This window comes from Mustela erminea, chromosome 13, assembly GCF_009829155.1.
Source record: "Mustela erminea isolate mMusErm1 chromosome 13, mMusErm1.Pri, whole genome shotgun sequence".
NCBI lineage: Eukaryota > Metazoa > Chordata > Mammalia > Carnivora > Mustelidae > Mustela > Mustela erminea.
Window position 1 is genome coordinate 4,960,963 of NC_045626.1, and position 25,164 is coordinate 4,986,126.

General features: G+C 38.3%; 1 non-coding gene across 1 annotated transcript; it reads left to right on the forward strand.

Annotated features, from left to right (window-relative positions):
* The first annotated feature begins 11,190 nt into the window (after positions 1–11,190).
* TRNAA-UGC lies at positions 11,191–11,262 on the forward strand. Its single transcript has one exon. It is a non-coding gene; the product is annotated as a tRNA-Ala (tRNA).
* The last annotated feature ends 13,902 nt before the right edge of the window (positions 11,263–25,164 follow it).

Consider the following 25,164-nt stretch of genomic DNA (forward strand, 5'->3'; position numbering starts at 1 on the left):
CCACACAGAATTTCCTTTACTAGCACTTTCCTTAACAAACTTCGCTTCATTCTTTAGCATCCTTTCCATGCCCATTCCCCTACTTCCTCAGGAAGGTTTGCCCAGATCTCTAGTTTCTCAGCAGAGGTTTTTGTATTTTTGCTGACACAGTGGAGCAGAGTGGTAATGAACACTGGATGGACAGCAGGAACCCTGCCTGCATTCTAATCCTGGTTTTGTCAGGAAGAGCCCAGTCCTTAGGCAAAGCATTTAACATAGGTTCATATGATGAAGTTCTAGAACCTAGGTGAGGTTCGGTGGGCTGAGGTCCGGAGCCGATGACCAAGAAAGAATTCTTGAGACATCTTTGGTGCAAAATGGTGGTTTATTAAACCACGGGGACAGGACCCGTGGGCAGGAAGAGCTGCTGCCCTGGGTTGTGTGGGTAGGCATGTTATATATCTTGCGGTTGGGGGAAGGTAAGGAGAAGGGAGGTTTCAAGGGGAGTTTTCATATGCTAAAGAGGGCCTACAGGGTGCCAGGATATCAGAGGCCTACCGGAGGCCTTGCCCTTGCAGGCCTTGTCCTTGAGGCTTGATCAATGTTGTCTTCAGAGCAGCCATTAACATTAAGATAGTTGGGAGACTTTTTGGTGGGATGTCACAATTCTGCTATCAATCATCTTTGTTAGTGAGATTAGGACATTTGCAAGCCAAGGGAGACTCCTGTCTAGCAGGATTGTGAGCTCTGCAAGTTAACTATTTGCTTATTGTTCATGGCAGTCGGGGCTGCCTGAGGGATGCTACACATAGGACTGAGGGGAAGTGGATGGGGGGGTACAAGGCACCAGCTTTTGCTTTGTCCTCAGCCAGCCTCGTGCTCCCTCATCACATACACCCAGATCGTTGCATTAGCTATGAAGGTCATTTTAACTTTTCATTCACACATGAAGCAGCTTGTTCCTGTTTTCTCTCATCTGCAACATAATGGAATAATTGTCTTTATGGCTGGCAGGAACGAGACACTGCTTGCAGAACTCTTAGAAATGCCTGGCACCTAAACAGTGTCTTGTAAGCACTAGCTACTGTTTTGGGGTAAGATGGGGATTGGGGGATGCCTGGGTGCAGACCTGTGGATAGACACAGGATCACCCAGGTAGAGAGCGTTGAATGAGGAAAGAGTCCACACTCGCAGAGTCTGATACAGCATCCGAAGCCAAGTGTGGCTATTTCAATTTAAAATTAATAAAATAAAAACTTCAGTTCATCCGTCATACTGGCCGTGTTTCAAGTGTTCGATATTCCCATGGATTCAGGAGCTGTTGGATTGGACAGCGTAGACAGAGAACGTTTTCAGACTCACAGACAGCCCTGTGGGAAGCAATTATATAGAACAAAACCCCAAGGAACATGTTCCAATTAAGGAATCATGATAATAATAGCTAGCTCAGTGAGTATGTACCTTGTCACGTACTGTGTTAAAAATCTTAATAAATTATCTCCACATCATCCTCAAAAGCTCTATGAAATACTCACAATTGTTATTCACATGTTTCATTGGAGGAAACCAGGAAGGATGGTTTAAAGGAAGGTTCCAGGTGACTTGCCAAGGATAAGGATTGGGAATGCCGTGACCCACATCTAAGTTAGATTCCAAAAGAGCCATTATAAATCAGTCTTTCATTCAGCTGCCGGCACCTCTACTACCACATGGGGCCAATTCTGAGATTCCTACAAGTGGCACCATTCATCTTGAGAATATGCTCATTCTTTATGTGTAGGCTCATGTTTCATTTTTGAAAGTGCTGCATCTCCTATGGTCACAAAGAGCGGTGATAATAACGAGATAAATATTTTCAAAATATTTCTGATTTTTCTTACTTCAATGCCAAAAGACACAATATGTTAAATAATTTACCCAATGATGATTTATTTTTCCATTTTTCCCCAGTTTCATTGAACAAAACTGGACAAAATTGTATATATTCACAACAGGAAGTTTCAGTGTATGTACGCATTGTGAGTGGTTGCCACAATCAAGCCCATTAGACACCCATCACCTCACGGAGTTGCCTTCTTTTTTGATGGGGAGAACACCTAAGATCTACTCTTTGAGCAAATTTTGAATGTACACTACAGATTACTAACTATAATCACCATGCCGTATCTTAGGTTTAGAACTTCTTCATCTTATAACTGGAAGCCTGTAGCTTTGACCAATATCTCCTTTTCTCCCCTCATCCTCCAGTCCAAAGTAACTACCATTATACTCTCTGCTTCTGTAAGTTCCATAATTTTAGATTCCACATATATGGAAGATTATACAGTATTTGTCCTTCTGCATCTAACTTATTTCACTTAGCATGATGTCCTCCAGATTTGTCAATGCTCTCACAAAAGGTAGGATTTCCTTCTTTTATACGGCAGAGCATAGGCCATGACATGGACCACATTTCCTTTATGTACTCAGCACCCACAGACATTTAGGACGTCTCCATATCTTGGTTATTGTGAATATTCCAATGGTGCATGTTATGGGTATCTGGCTTGGGACACTTTGGGTGAAGCACAGAAACTAGCCAGTTCCTGGATTTTAAGTCTGATGCTTGGGGTGCCTGGTGACTCCGTCAGTTAAGGGTCTGCCTTTGGCTCTGATCAAGGCTTAGGGGTCCTGGGATTGAGCCCCCCATGGGGCTCACTGCTCAACGGGGAGCCTGTGTCTCCCTCTCTTCCCCATTTCTGTTCTCTCTCACTCTGTCTCTCTCAAATAAATAAATAAAATCTTCAAATGAATAAATAAATCTGATGCTTTTCCCACTGGTGTCTTCTTGTGATGTATCTATCATGTCAGGTTCACTCTTAGTGTATCATGGATGCATTTACCTTCTTTTACAGTTTGTGGTCAAACATTACCTGAGGACAATTGAAATGGGGCATAAATCACAGCCTTTCTTGTTTCCACCTGAAAAGGAAGCCTCCAAGCTGCAGCCTGCTGTCCCTGGCCTTTGTTTTTGCCTCCTTGTGTTTTGCATGGTGTCAATAGTCAAAAATGTTTAACTATTTCGCTTGCTGAGGTTTTGACAATGCTGTAGATCTATCATCAATCATGTTAGATGATAAAATTAACACAACCAAACCCTATTGTAGTCACTTTGAAGCAAAAAATTGCTTTTCAGGGATAATAATAGCTTTTTCCAAGACTCTGCCTTCCCCGCTCCTTCTACAACTTGCGGTTGGTGATTGGCAGGTGGCAATCTCTTTCAGTTGACATATGTCTGCATTTATGTTTTCTTCAGTGACATTTTGATGATAGGTGTGACTCGTGTGATGCTAATAATACTTTTCACATTCATCTCATTTTTGCCTCAAATACTTACATATGCAGAAAATTGCTATATTTGTAAAAAACTGTTCTGCAGAATTCTATGAACTTAGAGAATTACTGTTTCATTTGATGTTGAAAATGTCATTGTCTGATTATTTCTACCCATCCTGTCAACCTCACTCTGAGATGTTATTTCAGGGTAAGAGGGAAAAATGATGTTCTCAAAAACCCAAAACCCAAACCCAAAACTGAGCATTTGTACCTCAATAAGACGATGATGCTAGTCCCATGTTTCAGGGCTAATTACAGAGGAAGCATGCTATTTATTCTCATGGGAAAACATGGGTCAAGAAATTTATTGTTGAAACCATTAAAATGATTTGTAACATTCTTTCCTTTAGCATGTATGTTCAACTGATGGACTAAAAAATGTCAGTTTTCATGTAGAAGTGCTTCTTCACAGTTTGTATTTTAAGAAAGGTAAATATACAGGGACACCTGGGTGGCTCACTGGGTTAAAGCCTCTGTCTTTGGCTCAGGTCATGATCCCAGGGTCCTGGGATGGAGTCCCACATCCGGCTCTCTGCTCTGTGGGGAGCCTGCTTCCTCCTCTCTCTCTGCCTGCCTCTCTGCCTACTCGTGATCTCTGTCAAATAAATAAATAAAATCTTAAAAAAAAGAAATGTAAATATACAAAAATTATAGCAAAATGTAAACTTAATGCTATGATACATTTTATGTTCACACATGTCCTGCAACTGAATATGAAATTTGAAATGGAATTTTTAACTTTTCTTTGGGATTTTACATTTTTTAAAAGATCATTTAATTACTTATTTGAGAAAGAGAGACAGAGCAGAAAAGTGCAGGATGGGGGAGGAGGGAGGGAGGAGGGAGAGGCACAAGCAGCCCCCACTGAGCAGGGAGCCCCACGTGGGACTCGATCCCAGGACCCTGGCATCACCATCTGAGCCAAAGGCAGACGCTTAACGACTGAGCCACAGAGGTGTCCTACATTTTTAAAAACCAAACAGCTTTTCTAAGGCAACTTCATTTTGTGAAGTAGCATTTTAAAATAATACACATAAAATAAGACTGACATAGTAACTTAAATAGAAAAAATTATGTTCATGCTCCACTGTGTGCCCACCCTTATTCAAAACATTGTAAAAAAGAAACAAAAATCAAAGTCCCTGATCTCTGTATTCAAAGATTTTGCTTTTGAACAATAAAAGAATATATCAAAAGACAAAAGATGAAATATAAAATGTGCTATAAAATAGCTTTTAAACTATCTAAATAGATAACATTACTATTTTTAACATGTTAGTGTTGTTTGAGAAGAACTTACATAGAAATTGGTGCTTAATATGGACCTTGAGGAAACTGTAAGATTTCAGTGAAATTCTACAAAATGTGACAAAATTCAACTACCAATGCTGACTAGAGACAAAGAATTAGTTACTTAGAACCTCTAATAACTAAAAATCATAAAATATCATAAAAAGCATATTGTAAGCAAAATTATGGTTGTAAGAGCTTTCTCATGTAAATAACAGGGGAAAATTCATTTGATTTTGAAGTGTTTAATTCCAGTTAAAGTAAGTTCATATAATTCACAATGACAAAATGGCTACCACTAAAATAAACTCTGGGAAGAATTTGTTTAGATTCTCCTGTCGGTTTTACATAGCCATAACATTTTTTCATTCATAAGATAATATAAACACAAATATTTGTGTTTGGGTTTTGGGTTTGGGTTTTGGGTTTTTGAGAATATCATTTTTCCCTCTTACCCTGAAATAACATCTCAGAGTGAGGTTGACGGGATGGGTAGAAATAATCAGACAATGACATGTGTTTTATGGCATCCAATTTGCCTATATGAAAAGTATTCTTTGCCACCCTTGAATCCTTTTGAGTTCTTGTTATATGAGGAGCTTTTGCCAATCTTTGTGAAGACTTAAATATGAGCAGAAGAAAGATTTCAGTAGACTTATATGCTGATGTTCTTATATAATTGCATTTTATAGCTGGGGCCACAGTGAAATAGGACCTGAGGTAATTTCTGTGGAGATCCTCCTGTTGACTGACACCACAGGCAGAATTCACTGACTTTACACTGGTGAATAAAAATTAAAAACGAAAGGAGAATACGTCAGAGACGACATCACCATTTCTAATACTGGGATGAATTATTAACATCAGCAAAGGGGTATGAGAGGAAAACTTCATCGATAATAAATGAAATCAATCCTAAAAAGAGCTTTGCCTGAAATGCTGAGCACCAGTAAGTGGATATGTGTTTACTCTCTGAGAAGTTGTACGTGATAAAAATATAAACAGACTGTTTCCACCGAAATGAGAAGAAAATGCAGTTATAGGATGACTCCCCATTACAGCAACCTTGAGGAGGCTACAAAAGCAAGCAGAGTGAATGGGTTCTGAAAACTAATCCAAGAACTGTGAGAAACCACTGTGGAGAGAAGGCTGAGTCATGGTGGAGGAGGGCGATTTGGCTCGCTGGAGCTGCCCAAAGTATCAGAAACAAGGCAGCTTAAGCGGCGACTTATTCTCTGGCAGTTCTGGAGACCAGAAGTCCAAGGTCAAGGTGTGTTCAGGACTGGTACCTTCTAAGGTTCACAAGGTAGAATCTGCCCCAGCTCTCTCCTGGCTTTTGGTGGCTGGTCTGCAGTCCTTAGCTGGTAGACTCATCACCCTACCTCTGTATTCACATGGAATTCTCGTGTGTGTGTGTCTGTATCCAGAGTTCCCTTCTATAAGGACACTGGTCATACTGGATTAGGGCCCATCTGACTCCAGTGCATCCTCATCTTAACTAATTATGTCTGCAATAACCCTGTTCTCAGATTTTTGAGGCACTGAGTTAAGACTTTGGTATCTGAATATTGAGGGTCTCAATTTACCCCATAACAGAAGACTGGATCCAAAGGGGGGTCAGATCCCATGATTGTGAGAATAGACTCAGAGACAAACTCCCCGTCCCCTGCTGTGTCCTTTTCCATTTTCCACATCACCCTGAGCCCCTCTCCACCCACACCAGATGTGGATAGGGAACCTGTGCCACAGCCAGTGGCCAAAAGAGGTGGCGGGGTATATTCCCTTATGATTGTTGCTGTCACAAATTGCCACAAATTTCATGCCTTAAAACAGCATAAGTTTATGGTTTTATGATTTTATATTTGTGTAAGTCTATAGTCTTGATGCCATTATTTCATATTTTGTGCTTATAAACTTTTTTCTGATTCTGTGAGCTGAGTATGAAATTTAGAAAGGATTTTAAAACTTTCCTTTAGAACTTTAAAATTCTAAAACTGGAACAAGGAAATTTTTTATATATACAGATATAATAAGATTTACATGTTAAATTCATTAAGAAATTTTTATTTAAGTTTCATCATGTGCCTAATTCTATGTAAGGCATTAAAAAAAGAAATATACACAAAATTAAGTTGTTGCATATTTTATATAATATATACATATCAAACCATATATACAACTCAAATTGTAAGAAATACTTTAAAAGAAGAAAGGTTAAATCTAGAATGTGTAAGGAAATAATGTGCAAACTACTTGAAGAGATACCACAACTCTTTTAAACATTTGTTCAAGTCTTTTGAAAAGGGCTATGGAGGAATTGGTGTTTGATATGGGCCCTGAAGATTTGCTAAGATTTGGTGAGAGTCTACTAGACATGTATAGAATGTCCAACCAAAAATGATGACTAGAGGCAAATAATCTGTTACTTTGAACACCTAAAACTTAAAACTTTTGTTAAATTAAGGGGTGAGCATTTTAGTTCCTTCTGAAGTTCTTTTTTTTTTTTTTAAAGACTTTATTTATTTATTTGGCAGACAGAGATTACAAGTAGGCAGAGAGGAAGGCAGAGAGGAGGAAGCAGGCTCCCTGCTGAGCAGAGAGCCCGATGTGGGACTCGATCCCAGCACCCGAGATCATGACCTGAGCCGAAGGCAGCGGCTTAACCCACTGAGCCACCCAGGCGCCCCCCTTCTGAAGTTCTAAGGCAAAATCTGTTTCCTTGCCTTTTTCATCTCCCAAAGGCACATGCATCCCCTGGCTTCTGGCCCCTTCCTCCATCTTCAAAGCCGTCACATCACTTTGACCCCTACTCCTGTCGCAGAACTCCTTATCTTACTCTTTCCCTTTGTAAGGACCCTTATGATTACATTGGACCCACCTGTATCCTCTTGGATAATCTCTGTCTCAAGATCCTTGATTTGCTCACATCCACAGAATCCCCTTCGCCATGGAAAGTAGCAAACTTACAGGTCTGGGTATGAGTACCCAGACTTCGTGTGTGTGTGGGGGGGAGGATCATTATTTGAGGTGACATCAGAGTGTTGCCGGTTCCCAGTTGAGGGAGGGAGTAGATGTCACCAGCTCACTGGCCAGCAAGGAGTCTGGAAGGTTTCCTTATGTCCCCCATGGGTTCTCCCACCACCGTTTCACAAACCACTGAAAGGTCAATGTTTCATATTGCTTTACTCAAGCACGCCTTGTGGTAGATACTTCCGATGCTTAGTACTATCTGTATTCTCTTTCCCTCCGCACACGGAAGACTGTACTTCCTGTGACTCTTGTATTCGTGCCAGACTTTTGCAGACCACAACAATGAGGAAACCTCGATGTTTCTCCACGTTCCCCTTTTTAATGTTGATGGGGCCGGTGACTATAAAGATGGTTAAGATGCTGTCAAATTGAGTCCCTAAGGACCAATGTGGGGCAGAAACTTCCCATCTGTGATCCTGTCCTTACCTCATATATGTTTTAAGAGATTTTGTATGTGTGAAGAATAACCTTTTCTGGAAGATTAAGTCACTGCTATTTTGGGGTTCTTTGTCCACATCGTCTGCTATTTAGGTGAACCATACCACATGCATTTTTTTACTCTATATGTTTTTCTTTCTACCAGACTGTGAGCTTTCGAGAGAGAGAGAACAATAGTTCTTTTAATCATATTCCTAGTAACAAAAGAATATTTGGCTTAAGTATGGTATTTGAAAGAGTAAAATAATTAATTATACAGTGCATTCTTGCTCATGTATTGTCCTCAAGTGTTCTGTTTCTCAAGTCTCTCTGTCCTTTTCATAGAGGAAGGTTGAGTATATGTTGCAAAATATACATTTTTAAGTAATTCCATGGACTTTCACAATGAAATTTTATCCATGCACACTGACTATAAAATCTTATTATTCTATCAAATTACATTTAACAAAAACAAGAGTTAAATTGGTACTTTTCAGTGCTTTTTGCAGAGCAAATGCACAGATAAGAAAGAGAAGGCATCTTGAAAGCTTATTTTCATATCACAAATGTATGAGTCCTTATGTGCAAAGCATTTATGAGAGGGAGAGAAGCCAGCAAAAGGCAGAGGGTGGAGGAGAGAGATAGTGGGCACATGGACGCTCTCCTACTTCTGTGCTTCCAACAAGAAACATGGCATGGACAATCTTTCTTGTGTGGTAGCAACGAACGTGCTCGACTTAAGTCAGCATCTAACTCGGGATAAGGTCCCATAATCTTGCAGCTGAACAATCTAGTGAAACCCACTCTTTCACAAGGGTGAATTCCTCATGTGCATGGATTCTGGACAATTAAGTCAATATATAAGGAAACAAGCATAAATCTCTCTGAGAATAACTTTACAGAAAGAAAGTTACATTTATGGACTGAAAGAAAATACAGAACCTTCATAATCTTGTTGAATTTGCTCATTTTGTTTCAAACTCAAAAGTCTTTTCAGGACAAATTAAATTTTCTATGACTATCCAGAAGCATTTAAAGTAATTTATTTTAGGTTTATTCTGCATGCCTACTCCTGGGCACAGTCATAGGATAAACATTTGAGGCACTACTCTCTTCTTTGAGTCTTTAGTGTAGAGTATCTTATAGGAAAGTGCATGGCAGGATGGAGGTCTGGTAGAGAGGGAGTGATTTGCACCTCAGTCACATCTAGTTTTACTAGCTGTGTTTTCATGGATGGATGAAGACCCAGCAATATTAAGGTAAGAGATTTAAAGACTATAATGATAGTCGTGCTCAAGAGAATTATCTATATTTTGGACTTATTTTAATCAATATTGAATTACTCTGTACTTTCATATTTTTCAAAAGGAATATCAGTATATACATCTGAAGTTAAATATCTAGAATTATAGAAGACAATATTAGGATAAAGGTTTTTCTAAAGCCATCATTATATTGGAACCAGAGCTAAAAAGAGAGGATATATATATATATATATATATATATATATATATATATATTTTTTTTTTTTTTTTTTTCTTTTGGTAACCCTTTATTATTTTGGACCTTGTCCTCTACTAGTTTCACTGATATAGGTAAGTGTATCTTATATCATTGAATTAGTTCATAAATGAGTTTGTTATTCTTAGCTTCTGATCTTATCTTGGCCAAGAATGTCCAAATTTGCTAAGATAGAGCAGGAGTGTGTTTTAAAGTTTGCATCTTCTTAGCAAAGAGAAGGAGTGTCAGAGCCAGAATATGCTGTTAGCGATAACCCGGAAATTAGATTTTCTGTAAGGCTCCAATGAGCTCATCAAATATTTAGAGAGCCCTACGCTAATAATCCTATCAAGGGATATGCTGCATTCAGCATTATGGGTTGTGGTAATCAAGCAGACGAAACCAAAGAATAGCTCTTTCATTTACATCTGGTATTCCTGTTTGTCCTCTCATTGTGGAAATGTTATTTATCAAATCACTCTTTCATCTTTATCGTCAGAGCTGGTGAAAATCAAGTGCTGATGGTTCTCCACAGCTTGGACTCAGGTCCTCCTGGAACGTGCATGCTCCCCTCAGAGCGAGACTGCTTCTTCTGGTCCGGGCAGTGCCTGTAACTTGAGTGGGCTGCTAGATCCAGAAAGCCATTTCCCTGTACTGAGGGGAGTATTGTTACGGCAACAAGTCAACTCCTTCATCTTTCTCTTCTTAGTAACAAGACCCCTTATTGTGACCTTCACCCCAGGAAGGATATGAAGTTTGCTCAGAATACACCGCCCCCAAATAAGGCACTCTGGCACAAGGATGATTTTGAGATGAAGGCAACTGTTTTCCTGGAAGCAGACCCTAAATTCCTGTTATAATGCTCCCAACTCACATGTTCCAGGAAGGGGATGCCAACCCTCCACTGGGGGTAGCATCATCCCGAGAAGACTCTACACCCTCAGACCCTCTGGAGAGCCCCTATCTCCCTCTGGGTTTCCCCTATACATTTACTTACCCCAGTTTGCACCTCTAAAAATCTAAACCTCTCTTCCTTTGTCCTGTCACTTCCCACTGATTGATAGTTCCCCTGTTCTAAACACCCCTTTGAGTTACTCATTGCTGGGTTTCTCCCCGTTGTGTTTGGGGGGATGGAGGTGGGAGGGAATTAGTAAGAAACTCTCTTTTTTTCTTGTTAATCCACTTTCTGTTGGTCTAATTTTCAAGGCTCCAGTCACAGAAACTAAGGGACAAAAGAAGAAAGATTTTTTCCCTTCCCCTATAGAAGGCATAGGGACTTTGTGGAATATAATTAAAATATTTTCTAGGATGGATGAGTAGGAGACCACAGAAATAAGATGAATTTTGAAGGAAGGTGGTACTTCATCATGTCTATAAATAAGGCTTGGGAAGCTAGCACGATACTGAGCTCTAAAGCAGCAGGGCAATTCTATATTAATGGTGCAAAACGTCCCTTGAGGAATGCTTAAGAACGCTCCGTGACTGGAATTTGAAACCATAGGAACCCAGGGCTGTTTCATTCCCTAGAGATCATCTGCCCATCTTTTTAAAAGGACTAACTGTGCCAACTCATCTCCATATCAGGCTATCTCTGTATTTGGGGATGTAGCTCAATGGTAGAGCATATGCTTTGCAGGCATAAGGTCCCAGGTTCGATCCCTGGCATCTCCATGATTTATTCCCCTCAACTGTACTAACCTGATTTTTAGGCTCATTCATGAAATATCATAGCATCCTTACAATGGAAGGTACATCATCAGCACTGCACATCAGTCTAGATGACAGGTGATATCTTACTCTATTAAATGAACTCCATGAAAAGCTTGGGTTGTGATAATATTTTCTTTCAGTATTAATAGCATCTTTTAATTTTTTTATTTTTATTTTTTATTATTATTATTTTTAAGATTTTATTTATTTATTTGACAGAGAGAGATCACAAGTAGGCAGAGAGGCAGGCAGAGAGAGAGAGGAGGAAGCAGGCTCCCTGCTGAGCAGAGAGCCTGATGCAGGACTCGATCCCAGGACCCTGAGATCATGACCTGGCCGAAGGCAGCAGCTTAACCCACTGAGCCACCCAGGCACCTGTTAATAGCATCTTTTTATTAATTGAAAATAAAAACCTAGTCTTCCCAACAAATCTTTACTTCTCTACTGGATTTATCTGAATTACTGCTAACACCCCATTTCTTTTCATAAAACCATACAAAAATGGTCAGGTGGGCACTTACCCACTTTGCCATGGGCATATCCCACTTAAAGAATGAAAACACAGCAAACATACTTCTTACACTTCTTATTTTCAAAGTATTTTCTCATGCGATATCCTTTTGTTATTTGCAGCAGAGTTATAGGAGGTGATGGTGCTGGGTCAGCCTCACAGACTTCACAAAGTAGAGAGATGTCTTTGGTGAGTTCCACCTCTTCTGCATTACGGATCTATTTGAGTATGTGGTTGTCTACTTTCCCCGGATGTCTAAGTTGTATCTCCCGTTCTCATCGGGACAGTTAAGGTAACTCTCATGCTGCCCATCAGCCTTCCTTCCCAGGTGACACATGATGGTGTTTGATGTGAATCAAGGTACAGTTCTCCCTCTGTGTTGAGGACCCCCCGGAAGTGGCCCTGCTTGCCTTTACTTGTTTGCATTATGAATAAAACTGGGAGATCCGATGTTCAACACTTAATTTGTGAGGATAAATCTAAGACCTTCAGATCAAAGACATTTTTAATTATGTAATACAAGGTTGTACATGGATTCGTATTTCGGAGGAATATTAAAAAACTCCCTTAACTTATTCACCATCTTTGAGAAGCTATTAAACCTGAGAATAGAGTGAAACAGTTTCTCTAATTACTAACATATATTACACATTTTATTGCTTCATTTGAAATAGTATCTCTTCTCCGTGTGCTCTCAAGGTCAATGTCCCCTTTCTTGGTGCACAAAGATGCTTGGAAAGAGAAAGAGAAAGAGAAAGGTTACGGGCACCAGCTCAGCCCCTGTCACCACCTGCCCAAAGCTGTGTGACAATCCCCATATTTTCTTGACAGCCCAAACGACACCCTTCTTTTTCTTAAAGCATGACTCAACTGTCAAGTTCTTGAACTAAAGTCAAATACCATTTCGTTTTTTTATATTCTGGAAAACGGGAGGACTGTCATAGAAGTAAAACCAGAAACTGTAAAACAAATAAGCATTGCATGTTTTCTGTGCCCAAGAGGGCCAAAAAGAGAAAAACACCACCAACAAAACAAGTAACAAGTGCTATGACAGCTATGGGTACTGACAGGAATGATGATGGCCGCAGCATGAGACCCTCCATTCCTTACCACAACCTATGCGGTAGGTGCTCTCTTCAGCCCCATTATAAAACTGAGGAAACTGATGAACTGGGGTCCTGCACGATTGCTTTAGGTCATAGGTCTAGCTGAGCAGTGTGGCCACTACACAGACCTGAGAATCACTCTGGCCCTGACACTACAGAGATGTGTAATGTTGAGAAATGAATCTGTCTCTATGGGTCCCCTAGATTGCATGCAGATGGTCGCAGGCTGGAGCCAAAACAGCCTGGGCTCTGGTGCTGGTTTGACTCCACACTCAGGATTCTGGCTAGACTAGATGTCTGTGTGGGCATTGTAGCCCCAGTGACCTCCTGTAGTTTTAGAAAACAGCAATAATATTTAGCTCAGAGGCATTTGGGGGAATCTGGAGAGTTGACATATTTTACATGCCTTAATTCCTGAAACACTAACTGTCAATAGACATGAGTTCCTATTTTTTCCTTGATCAAGTAAAAGAAAGATGAGGAGTCTTATCACTCCAAAACACAAATTCCAAGAAAAACCCATTATTTGGAGAATTAAGGAATATAACTAATGAAAAGAATATATAAATAAATAGAAATATAAATAATTTCAAAGTTTTTGTGCAATATTTTAATGAAAGTGAATGGGTAGAATTATTCAAAAAGGAGTCAGAGTACGGTAAACATGCTTTGAGCTTGAAGAAGGGAGGGAACTCATAACCTGGTAAGGTTTGGGAATTTTGTAGGACTAGGGAAACAGTGCAGGTACAGAAGACTGCAGAGCCTTTTAAAGAGGCAAAAAAGTGGGGGTGGCTGCGTGGCTCAATTGGTTAAGCATGTGACTTTTGATTTTAACTTGGTTCATGGTCTCAGAGTCGCGGGATCGAGCCTTGTGTTGGTCTCGCGAATCAGCTCAGAGTCTGTTCGAGATTCTCTCTCCCTCTGCCTTCCTCACACCCTCCTCCATTTGCTCACATGCTTTCTCTGTCCAAATAAATAAATAAAATTGAGAGAGAGAGAGAGAAATGTGCTCACCATCCACCATGTGGCAACATGTGCAGAGGAGGCCAGACAGTACAAGAATTCGGAGATCAAGGATCCATGTTTGATAGGAGCTGATCGGAGAGTGAATTATACTGTGAAGTCAGGGGGTGGGAGATAAAGCAGGAATGGAGACTTGCAATCCAAGTTGGGGTGGCTGTAGATGTCTGGAGAATTTGCTTGATGCCGGTGATAAAGGTTAGACCCCATTACTTCTTGCATTTTTCATTTCCTCTTGACTTCTTGATTCCTGTAATGCTCAGTTCAGAATCACTCTCTTCCCCAAGATTCCTTACACCTGCCAGCCACGTCAGGTGCCCCTCCACTGAACACTCAATGTCCCATGCTTCCTTTTATCACAAAACTCATCATACTTGACTGTAACTTATGGACGCTTTGCCTTGTCTAATGATTGTGAGCTCCTCGAGAATGGAGATCATCTCTTAGTCATCTTCATGTTTTTATAACTTTACATTAGAGTAGTAGATTTACAGAAAAGTTGGAAAGATAGTACAGAGTCTCCATATACCTCGGCACATGGTACCCCTTATTGACATCATGTATCAGTAATGGTACCTTTGTTAAAATGAACAAAGCACTATCAATACATAATTAAGTAAAGTCCATAATTTATTCAGGTTTTCTTAGATTTTACCTAATGTCCTATTTCCGTTCCATGATCCTATTCAGAAGGATGTTTGTGTGTCTTCTTAGTTTTTTCTCCAGTGTGACTGGTTTTCAGACTTTCCTTGTTTTTCCTTGACAGTTTTGAGGTCAGATACAAAGCAGTACTGGTTAGGTGTATCGAAGGATGCCCTTTTATTGGAATTAGTCTGATGTTTGTCTCATAAGTAGATTGCAGTTACAGGTTTTTGGAAAGAAAAGCACAGATGTAAAATGCTATTTTTGTGACATCATCTCAAGGCTATATGCTCTCACATACTTATCATTGTTAATATTGACTTAATCACCTGGCTGATATTTTTCAGATTTATCTACTGTAGAGTCCCCCAACCTTTCTATACTGTGTTCTGGAAGGAAATCACTATGTGCAGCCTGCACTCAATAAGTAGAAAGTCCCCCTTTCTGTAGGATGGAGAACCTATACATTATTCTGAATTATTTGGTACAAGAATTCTCTACCATTTATTAAATTTATGCAGTCATTTAGTCATCAGTAAGTACTCATGCCTACTTATTTTATACTTTGGGTTATAATCCAATGCAACTTTATTTTTTGGTCAAATGGCTCCTGTTGTGGCTATTGGGAGCTCTCTCAGTTGACCCTTGCATCCCTCCAACACACCCCCATGAGTGTCCGCTTGTGTGTGCTCAGCATTTCCCTACTTTTTGACACCACAAGGTATTGCAGAATCATTTTTCATATCTTCTTTATCAGTCCTGGAATCAACCATTTCTCCCAAGAGCTCTGGGTTTTTGTTTCTTTCTTTTGCTTTTGTTTTGTTCTATTTTTGTTTCTGAGAACGGTATTAGAAGCCACAATTCAGGAGCTCAGAGTGTTGATTGACCACTGGGGCTTCAGTTTTTTGAGATTATCTCACCTGCCTAAGCAAGAAAATATATGCAAATGTATAGTTATGCATGAATATCTACAAATACTTCTAGGTGTAACCAGCTGTATCATATTGAGTGCAACATGAGTTCCTACTGATGTCTCCACCTCTAATGCATTACCATGTGGATGATTCTAGCCTCCTCAATTTGCTTATCTGTAAAGTCCCACCTTACCATTGAGGCATCTATCTACTGACACGTTCAGCTGTGTATACATGTACCAGAATTGTGACAGCAGAATCAGAATTGTTAACTTGTATCAACTAGAAAGCAGTGTTGAGTTGCATTCATTTTGATCTTGGTCATACAGATTCCACCCATTTCCAAAGTTACTTAGATGAGCACCTTCCCCCAGCCCCTTATGTGAGGTTGTTTCGAACATTTGCAACAGATAGAATCTCTTGTCACAAAGTCAAGTTCCTTCCTGGGATGATCTAACTTCTTAACAATTTTCTAATTTGCATACTTTTTGTCGTGATATTCTGTAGGTTTCGAAAAATGAACTGCATCATGTATCTACTACCACAGTATTGTACAGACTAGTATAAATTCCCTAAATCTGGGACACCTGGGTAGCTCAGTCGGTTGTGTCTACCTTCCACTCAGGTCATGATTCCAGGCACCTAGGATCTAGTCCCACACCAGGCTCCTTGCTCAGCAGGGAGCCCGATTCTCTCTCTGCCTGCTGCTCCCCCTGCTTGTAATCACTCTCTCTCTCTCTGACAAATAAATAAATAAAATCTTTAAAAAAAATTACCTAAATCTTCTGTATTCCATCTATGCATCCTTCCCATCTCCCCACAAAGCTCTGGCAACCACTGATCTTTTTATTGTGTCTATAATTTTGCCTTTTCTAAGATAAGATATAATTAGAACAATACGGTGTCAGTCTTTTTCTGACTGTCCTATTTAATGTATCTATATACACATAAGATTCCCCCATTTTCCATGGTTTCATCACATATGAATAATTGAAATGAGTCATAAATACAGTGTATTTGTGTATAGATGGAGTGTATTTTCGACAGTGGTTATCCTGAAACACAAGGCACCAGGAGGCACTTGAGGTTTTGTTATTATTACTTTAAGTTCTTTGATTTGCTTTGATTGTTGTTAGAGCCTCCCAGTCTCCCAGAAAAACATGTGAATACATGTGTACACATATAGACGTGAATGGGACCTACATCTTTATTTTAAAGTTATTTCTTCTAATATCCATATTTATGTTGAAATCACACTCAAGCTATATTTGCTAGCCATGATAAGAACTTTAATGTCTTATAGCAACTATCAAAAATCTATTGTTGAATTAAGAATTGCTAGTATTACAGAAGAAATATCAGCTGCTTGTGGTGATTTGGATCTCTTGTTTTAACATTGATGCAAAAAACTTGAATATATTCCATAAGTGCTGAAATATAGAGATAAGTGTATCTTGAATAATGATGTGGAGAAGTCACCAATAAGCACCTTTAGTAAATTGCAAATTATTGTCTATTGCAATGTCCAGAAATGTAAGTTTCAGAGAGAGTGGCATTTCTCCCGGAAATTGGATCCTTGGAAGGGTGAGTCAGCCGAGTCCAAACTTTGATCTCAGCACTGCGGAGAGTGTCAGAGATAGCAATCACAGGCAAGGAAGTGGGTCAGATTGCCCCTCTGAGAACAGGATTTTTCCACTCACTTCCTGGTGGATGAAAAAAGTATTCTGTGCCAATCTGCCCATCCTAACCTCCCTTTAAATCCTCTCTTCATTTATAGAAACACAAAAATCTGTTTCCTAATGAGCAATGTATCTATCAATAAGTCCAAGCGTCATGCATGCTAATGCTCAGATTCAGGGCTATTTGCAGAAGAGACTGTTGCACACATGCCTGGACTTGATCACACCCAAGGCTCTGTACACCTTCCCAGCGCTCCCTGGCTGCCACTAGTGCAATTATGGCTTCCTCCATGGGCTCTCATTTTTAGCCCTTCTTGGGCACGGTGCCTCCCAAATTTGCCTGCTTTCTCTAGTCCTTGTATAAAAACTCCCTTATTCTGTAACTTGCAGTGACTTTTCTTCCTGACCACATTTAGACTAATGTCCTGAGATAAACACGTTTCTTGGAAGGAGTTGAGGATTTATTTACACATTTGTAGACTGTTACATTTGTATATGTATTTACCTAAAAGCAGAAAAAAAGCAAAACTGTGGTTATATATTGATGGGTTATTTTTCATAGAATTTGTATGCTTTGGTGAAAACAACTTTAAAATGCCATAGATTTTACTATGTTTTCTATTACTGTAAACACTTTACATGTAAAGAAAAACAGGAAGCACAATTAAATATTCTTACCTGATGCAAAATAAACACCCAAGAAGATTGTTTTTGTGGTCATTACAAAGCACATAAAGCCATATGAGGTATAAAAATATATATTTCTAAAAGCTCACAATTTGTAACCAATTGAATAAATGTATTGAAAATTGCTTGTAAGGTAGAAAGTTTCACAAAGCATTTTTCACTTCCATTCAGACATGGGTCTGGAACAACGTTACTAACCGTGATTAATACTGGTTTTATCTTGAAATTTCCTTCATCTACACAACCAATGCTCAAAATCAAGATATTAAAATATGTGTTTTTATTGCTCAATTTGCATATTCAAGAAACAGTAGTTGAGGTTCCTACATGGATTTCTACTTAGTAAATCTTGTGAGTTAAGGCAGAAATGGAAAATAGCAGTCCCATCTACTAAGAAAAAGATTTAATTTTCAGCTATCAAAGTTGCAATGCAGTTTGTAACGTGGGGCTTGTACTGAACATGTCCTTCACGTGTTATTTTGCTATTGCATGGTTTCTGTCCTTTCTGAGACTGCCACGCATAACGATATCAAGTAGAGTTCCTCATTCTTGCTATTGTCACTCACAGTTCACTTGATAAGCAGTACTGGACAGGATGGAAGGTGGAAAAAATGCTTTTTCCAAAATTTGTGGAAGCCTTATGCATTGTTATCTATTATTTCAAAAGAAAGAGATCACAGAAATGCGCTTTTCCTTTACACATGTGTCAAACTGGGAACAAGAGGCCACATTTCAATGGAAGGGTCTTCTGTACTACTTTACCTTCCTATGTCACCTCTCTTGGGGTGGCCCTTAATAACAGGTGGAGTAAAATGCATTAAACTCTGTGATGTCCCTGTGTTGAAAGATTTCATTACTGTTTCATCCAGGGTTAATATTCTGGACCATGGAACTGGGAGTGCAGCGAATATAGAAATGTCCAACTGGGGCACCTGGGTGACTCAGTCGGTTAAGCATCTGTCTTTATTTCAGGTCATGATCCCAGGGTCTTAGGATCAAGCCCTGCATTGGCCTCCCTGCTCAGCAGGGAGCCTGTTACTCCATCTCCTACCACCCCTGCTTGTGTTCACTCTCTCTGTGAAATAAATAAAATCTTTAAAAAAAGAAAGAAAGAGAAAGAAAGAAAGATAAAAAGAAAGAAATGTCCAGCTGTAAGATGCCATTAGGCAGGACATTAAGTCTAGAAGATTCTTTGTTTCTCTATGAAGCAGAACTAAAAAGAAGTATTTGAAATAGACCTCTCTATTAATTATACATGTTTAAACTTGCTTCTGTATGGTATTAATTTTAACTCTCTTGAGACAGCAGTTCTATTATAGCTCCAAGTCTTCTTTAGGGATAGGGACATCCAGTTAGCATTCCAAAATTACAAATTCTTCTATTTACTAGTATTTAAACTGGGGTGTAACTTTTTTAGCATAATATTTACATTTTTGAACAGTTTAATTTTTAAGATTTATGTTAGAAACAAATTGATCCTTCAGTAGTGATGACAGATCTTTAAGTAAACTGTCACATGGGAAAATTAAATATAAATATGTGCCTTCTCCATATATTATTACTCAATTTCCAGAGCAAATAAGAAGGTAGAGACAACTTTCTATCTCTCACTTAAGTATATAGATTTACATGATTGAGATAATCATTGTTTCCCTTCCCTTGAAATAAAAATAGTAGGCAGCAAAGTACTTAAAATCCAAAGAAATTAGTATATTTCCATTTTTTATTTAAATTTTTAAGAGATTTATTTATTTATTTGAGAGAGAGAGCCCACACTGATGAATGGGTGGGGGTGGGGCAGTGGGAGAGAGTGGGAGAATCCTCAAGCAGACCCTGGGCAAAGGTAGACCCTGAGTCAGGGCTCCATCTCATGACCCTGAGATCATCACCTGAGCTGAAACCAAGAGACGAACACTCAAGCAACTGAGCCACCGAGACACCCTGAATACTTTGCATTTCTCTTTTTAAAAATCTTACTTGTGAAGTGGAACAAAAAGTAATGGGTCCAGGATAATATGAATAACAAGTACAGAGAATATCAAAACTCTTGTTGTCCTCAGGTATTTTGCCGGGAAGTAAATATCAATGATTGTCATGTCTCTAAGATAAAATTCAGGGCATGTTCTTTTAAATTTATCAATCATGTCATTGCTTTTCATTTTATACTCTTGCAATATTTTAATAAAATATTGCCTTATTATTGAGGGTAACAACTGCTAACACTGAAGCATCACTAGTAATTTTTATCTTCCATACACCTGTGAACTTAAATGGAGAAACAAAGCAATTAAATTGTCACAGATTTTTAATGGATTACCAATATGGTTGCTTTCTTTGGAGTTGAGTGGGTTGTGATGGGTATCACATATATCCTAGTTTCTCAGAAGTATTATTTATGTGCACAGAAATCTTTAAGAAAAATGACTAACTTTTGAAAAAGAATAATTTTAGGTATAGTTACAATTTTATATACTACAATTTTATAAATCAAATCTTGCACACTAATATGCAGGTACAGATATTAAAGCATTGCTATATGCGGTATCTCTCTTCTGAGTCTTTATATTTTAATAATGTTTCAAGGTCTAGGATAGATCTCACTCTTTCTATCTATGAAAATGATAATCAGTAAATTTATTGAACAACATAATATAGTTCAAGTGCATGAACTCTAGAGCCAGAATCTCAGTCCCTCCACTATTAGATGTGACTGTAAGCTACTTACCTTTTGTGTATCTCTATTTTCTCGATTATAAAAAGAGGGAATGACAGTATGGATATGGTGCTGTTATGAGGATTCAGTAAGTTAATGCATGTAAACCATTTTGAAGAGGGACACGTAGTGTTTTATAATTGCCAATTACTGCTCTTTTGTTTGATTTTATGAAAACCCTATTAGTAATGCTACCTTTTCACTTTTTGAGATAAAAACCTGAAATTAACCCACTTTAATTTACTTGCCCAAGGTCACATACCTTGAAAGAATTGTAGCCTGGATTATAACTGAGATTATATGATCAAAGTCCACGGGTTTTATTTCTATGCTATAATTTCTCAATCCATATGCATTTTTCCTGATCTCTCCATTTTTTATTATCCTTGGATTATATCTGATATAGTTATGGGACAGTTCTGAATTTACCTATGCGCTGCTTTATAGATACTCTTCTCCATACGTTTTATTTTATTTATCCAGATAGGTTAGAATCTCATCAAAGGAAGTGTTGTGACTTAACCCAGCTCTTTCTGAGTCTGTACTATTGTCCTTAAGGAGTAGTATTTGCTTAATACACAAGATTTTATTAGAACAATGCTGAAAAGATATGTTTTAAAATATGCAAATTTAATTACAAATTTCTGTAGAATTTTTTGAAATGTTGGCACATACATTCAGCATAATTATATTTTCCTCCATCAACCACCATTGTTCGCTTCCTGAAAGTTTTTGATGCATAGATTAAAGGTTGACGAGAAGAATGTTGCACAGCTGTAACAAGAGGGAAAAGTACATTACTCCAGAAGGAAAAAAAAGGAGGATATTGATAATTCTACCTGGCCAAAAGGCATGTGTAATAATTTAACTGCACAGCACAAATGGCATTCAAAATCTGTGTTCTCTTTAGTTGCCAAGTTTAAGCTTGCTTCATAAAATTAGAGTTACTTGGAGTGATTCTGAATTATAAAATGGTAGTCTGCAAAGAACATCTGTGCTCCAACCTCTAGGATAATAAATGTGGGATATATTTATTCAGGGTAATCCAGAATAAAATATGCTTCCTTGAATTAGCTAGCTATTGACTGCACATGAAGGGATAGAGAACTGAATACCTTGTCCCGGGTAGCTGAATGCTTATTATATCATATTTTGCATCATAGAGGCAGTAAGTCAAAGATCACAGTGAGACTAAGAGTCAGGTATAAAAGCCCTAGTAGCAGTAACTTATTACTTGACCTGTTTCCTGAACTTTGTAGGTATCTATGTTTAGCAGCAGTTAAGCAGTTCTAAAGGACTGTAATGAGTACCAGGGTGTACTTACTTAGAGTAAGAGAAAATGAAAAAAAGAATTTGAACACAGATATTCCTAACAGCATGTGCTAAATCTTCTTTATGAGCAACATTTTAATAAGGCCATGAAGAAATGTAATTGAGATAAAATATGATCATTAATGCACATGGTTGTGCTGTATTAATTTACGTACATATATCAAACATGACCTGTTTCTCAAAGCTCCCTTTTGAAGATAAATTAGATGCTAAAGTTTTAAGCAAACAATGTCATTTATGTTGCAGCTTGAAAATAAAGGACATTTTCAAAAGGTCTGATCTGAATTTCAGTAGGTGTTTACTCACTATGATATGTAAAGCTCTTAACTGATAGCACACTTTTTCTTCATCAACAAGAAAGTTTAGTGTTATAGAAATAAGAATATTTGTAATATTAGACTACCTCTTATGAAAGAAACAGTAAATCTCACTAAACAAAACTTAAAACACAAAATTCTAATGTGCTAATAGTGCTAAATTAGCACCGTTTTATCAGCTAGTAAAATGTCTAAAATGGACTCTAGTAGCTAAGCAGGATCCATAGGGACACATACTCATTTCTTATTTAAATTTTGGCACTTCTTCTTGAAATGATGATCATTTATTACACAATCATCTTCTAATGGCTATTCTATGGCATAGCCACTGCAGATAGATCATGATATATACTTTTCTTCTCGCAATTTTGAGGATATTTATTTAAAATAATTTAGTGACTGGATCAAGTTTGAATTTAAAAACTTAAGTAAATATGAATTGTAAGGAACAGACTCAACTATAGATAACAAACTCCTGGTTACCAGAGGGGGCCAGGGGATAGGTGAAATACATTAAGGGAATTAAGAGCCCACTTACCACGATGAGCATGAATGTATAGAATCATTAAATCACTATATCATACACCTTAAACTAATAAAGCACTGTATGTTAACTGCACTGGAATTAAAATTAAAAACCTAATAAAAATGAATTGCAATGTCATTGAAAATTATTCATGCATTTATTGGTGTCTAGAATATTTTAAAAAGAGGTTAAGGTGGCACATGAAAACCATGAATTAGTAAGACAGAAATGTTATATGGAGCAACAATAAATAAGGGAGAAGCTTTGCAAGAATTCTGTGTTTTGAAAGGCACGAGATTAATATGGTATTTGGCCTACAGGTTGGAAAAATACCCAACTCAATGCTAACCTTTCTTAAATGAAAATTTTTACGTCAAGTTTGCATCACATATGAACTCTACCATGCTCACCTAGCATTCAATAACTGGTTTTTATGTTCTTTAAATACAGATTATCTTCCCTCTTCAAGATGTGTGCTGTGCCTCACTGCCCTTCCCTTACAACATGAGGAAAATGGCCTTCCCTCAGCATGTGATCTATACCGCAGCCTGCTTGGTGTCTGAACCTACCCAGCTGGCCAAGTTCTCACCATCTTCCCTTTATCCTTTCTAAAAGGTCCCTCCATATCCTACCTTAACCGAAACCTCTCTTTCCCCATAGATAATAAATTCCCTCCACCTCTCTAAAATCTCATTATTGTACCTTCCATATTCCTAAGGATCACTGTCCTTTTCTGTGTACATTTTTTATTCCATGTAATTATTTTTCTACTTTATGAAAAGGTGTAATGATCCTTACAACTTGGTATGAATTACTTTTCTGTTGCTACCGTAACCAATTGTCATAGGTTTATCAGCTCAAAACAACACCCACTTATTATTTCATAGTTCTGTGGGACAGAAGTATCAGCAGTCTGGTGAGCTCAATGGGGTACTCTGCTGAACATTTCATAAAGCCAAACTCAGGTGTCTGTCAGTCTGTGCTTTTCCTGGCAGGGTCTAGGGAGAATCTGTTTCCAGCATAATTCAGCCAACTGGTAGAATCCAATTGGTAGAATCCAATTCTACCAATTGGTAGAATCCAGTTCCTTGTTGATATAGCTACAAGGTCCTCATTTATTTGCTGGCTATCAGCTGGGGTGGCTGACCTCTGATCTTAAAGGCTGCCTAATTCCTTGGCATATATTACCCTCCCTCATCAAAGCCAGCAATAGTATGTCAATTCTCAGACTTCACCTTCTGTTTCTAAGAGCTCATGTGTTTACTTGGACCCATCTGGAAAATCCTTAAACTCTTCTGATTAGTAACCCTAACCACATATGCACAGTTCCTTTTGCCATATAAGGTAAGATATTAATCATTTCAGGGATGGAGTATGGAATTGCCATACACCTGGGCTATCTATTAATTTTTTCACCATTTTCTCATTAATTAAAGATTTTGGCACACATTTCACACTTACATTTATCATCCCTAGTCTAGGTGATCTCAAGCTCCAGGATGATGTCATAGCCACAGTCTTTTGGCTCCTCATCTCCACTAAGCTTCTCAGTCTGTAGGTGTTCCATAACAATTCTGTACTCATCAATTCTTATAAAAAAATGCTTAGGGTTCTTCTCTGGTTTTAAAATTTTACGTTTCATGTCTCACTCCCCTACCTTGCAAACTCCAGTGCCTTGAACCTTCTGCTTTCAGCTGAAATCATCCCCTTTCATGTTGGAGGTTTCCTTATGTCAACTCTTCTTCTACCCATACCATAACCCTTTTGTTCTTTGTTCTTCAATATACTCTTTGCTCTGAGACTAAAACCTACTTGAATCCAGTTTGATGCCTTCTTCATGACTATACTCAGGTTTCTCAGTTTTATTTAAAAAGTATATATACAGTATAGGTTGATGCCAATAATGAGAATGAAAGAACACCAGACTTCAGCTGGGTCCTCAGTATCACCAGCAATCCTCCTACATCTCCTAGTGAACTTTCTCTTCTGTTCTTCAATATGATGTTTTAAATGTTCTCTCTTATCTTCAAATCTCCAACTCCACAACTGTCTCTTTCATGTGAGAAAATTATAGACAAATGTCTAACATACATAAATACAAAAATCCTCCACAAAATATTAGCAAAACAAATTCAACAGTGTGTAAAGGCAGATACACGTGACAACCAAGAGGGATTTATCCCCAGGTTCAACATTCAAAAGTCAACTAATGTAATCCATCAACAGCCTAAAAAAGGTTCACATGATCATATCAATAGATACAGAAAAAAGCATTTGACAAAATCCAACAGCCATTCATAACAAAAATTCTCAGTAAACTAGGAAGAGAGGGAAACGTACTCAACTTGATAAAGAATATCTACAAAAAACCTGGAGCTAATGTCATATTCACATCTTCTCTGCTAAGATAAAGAAT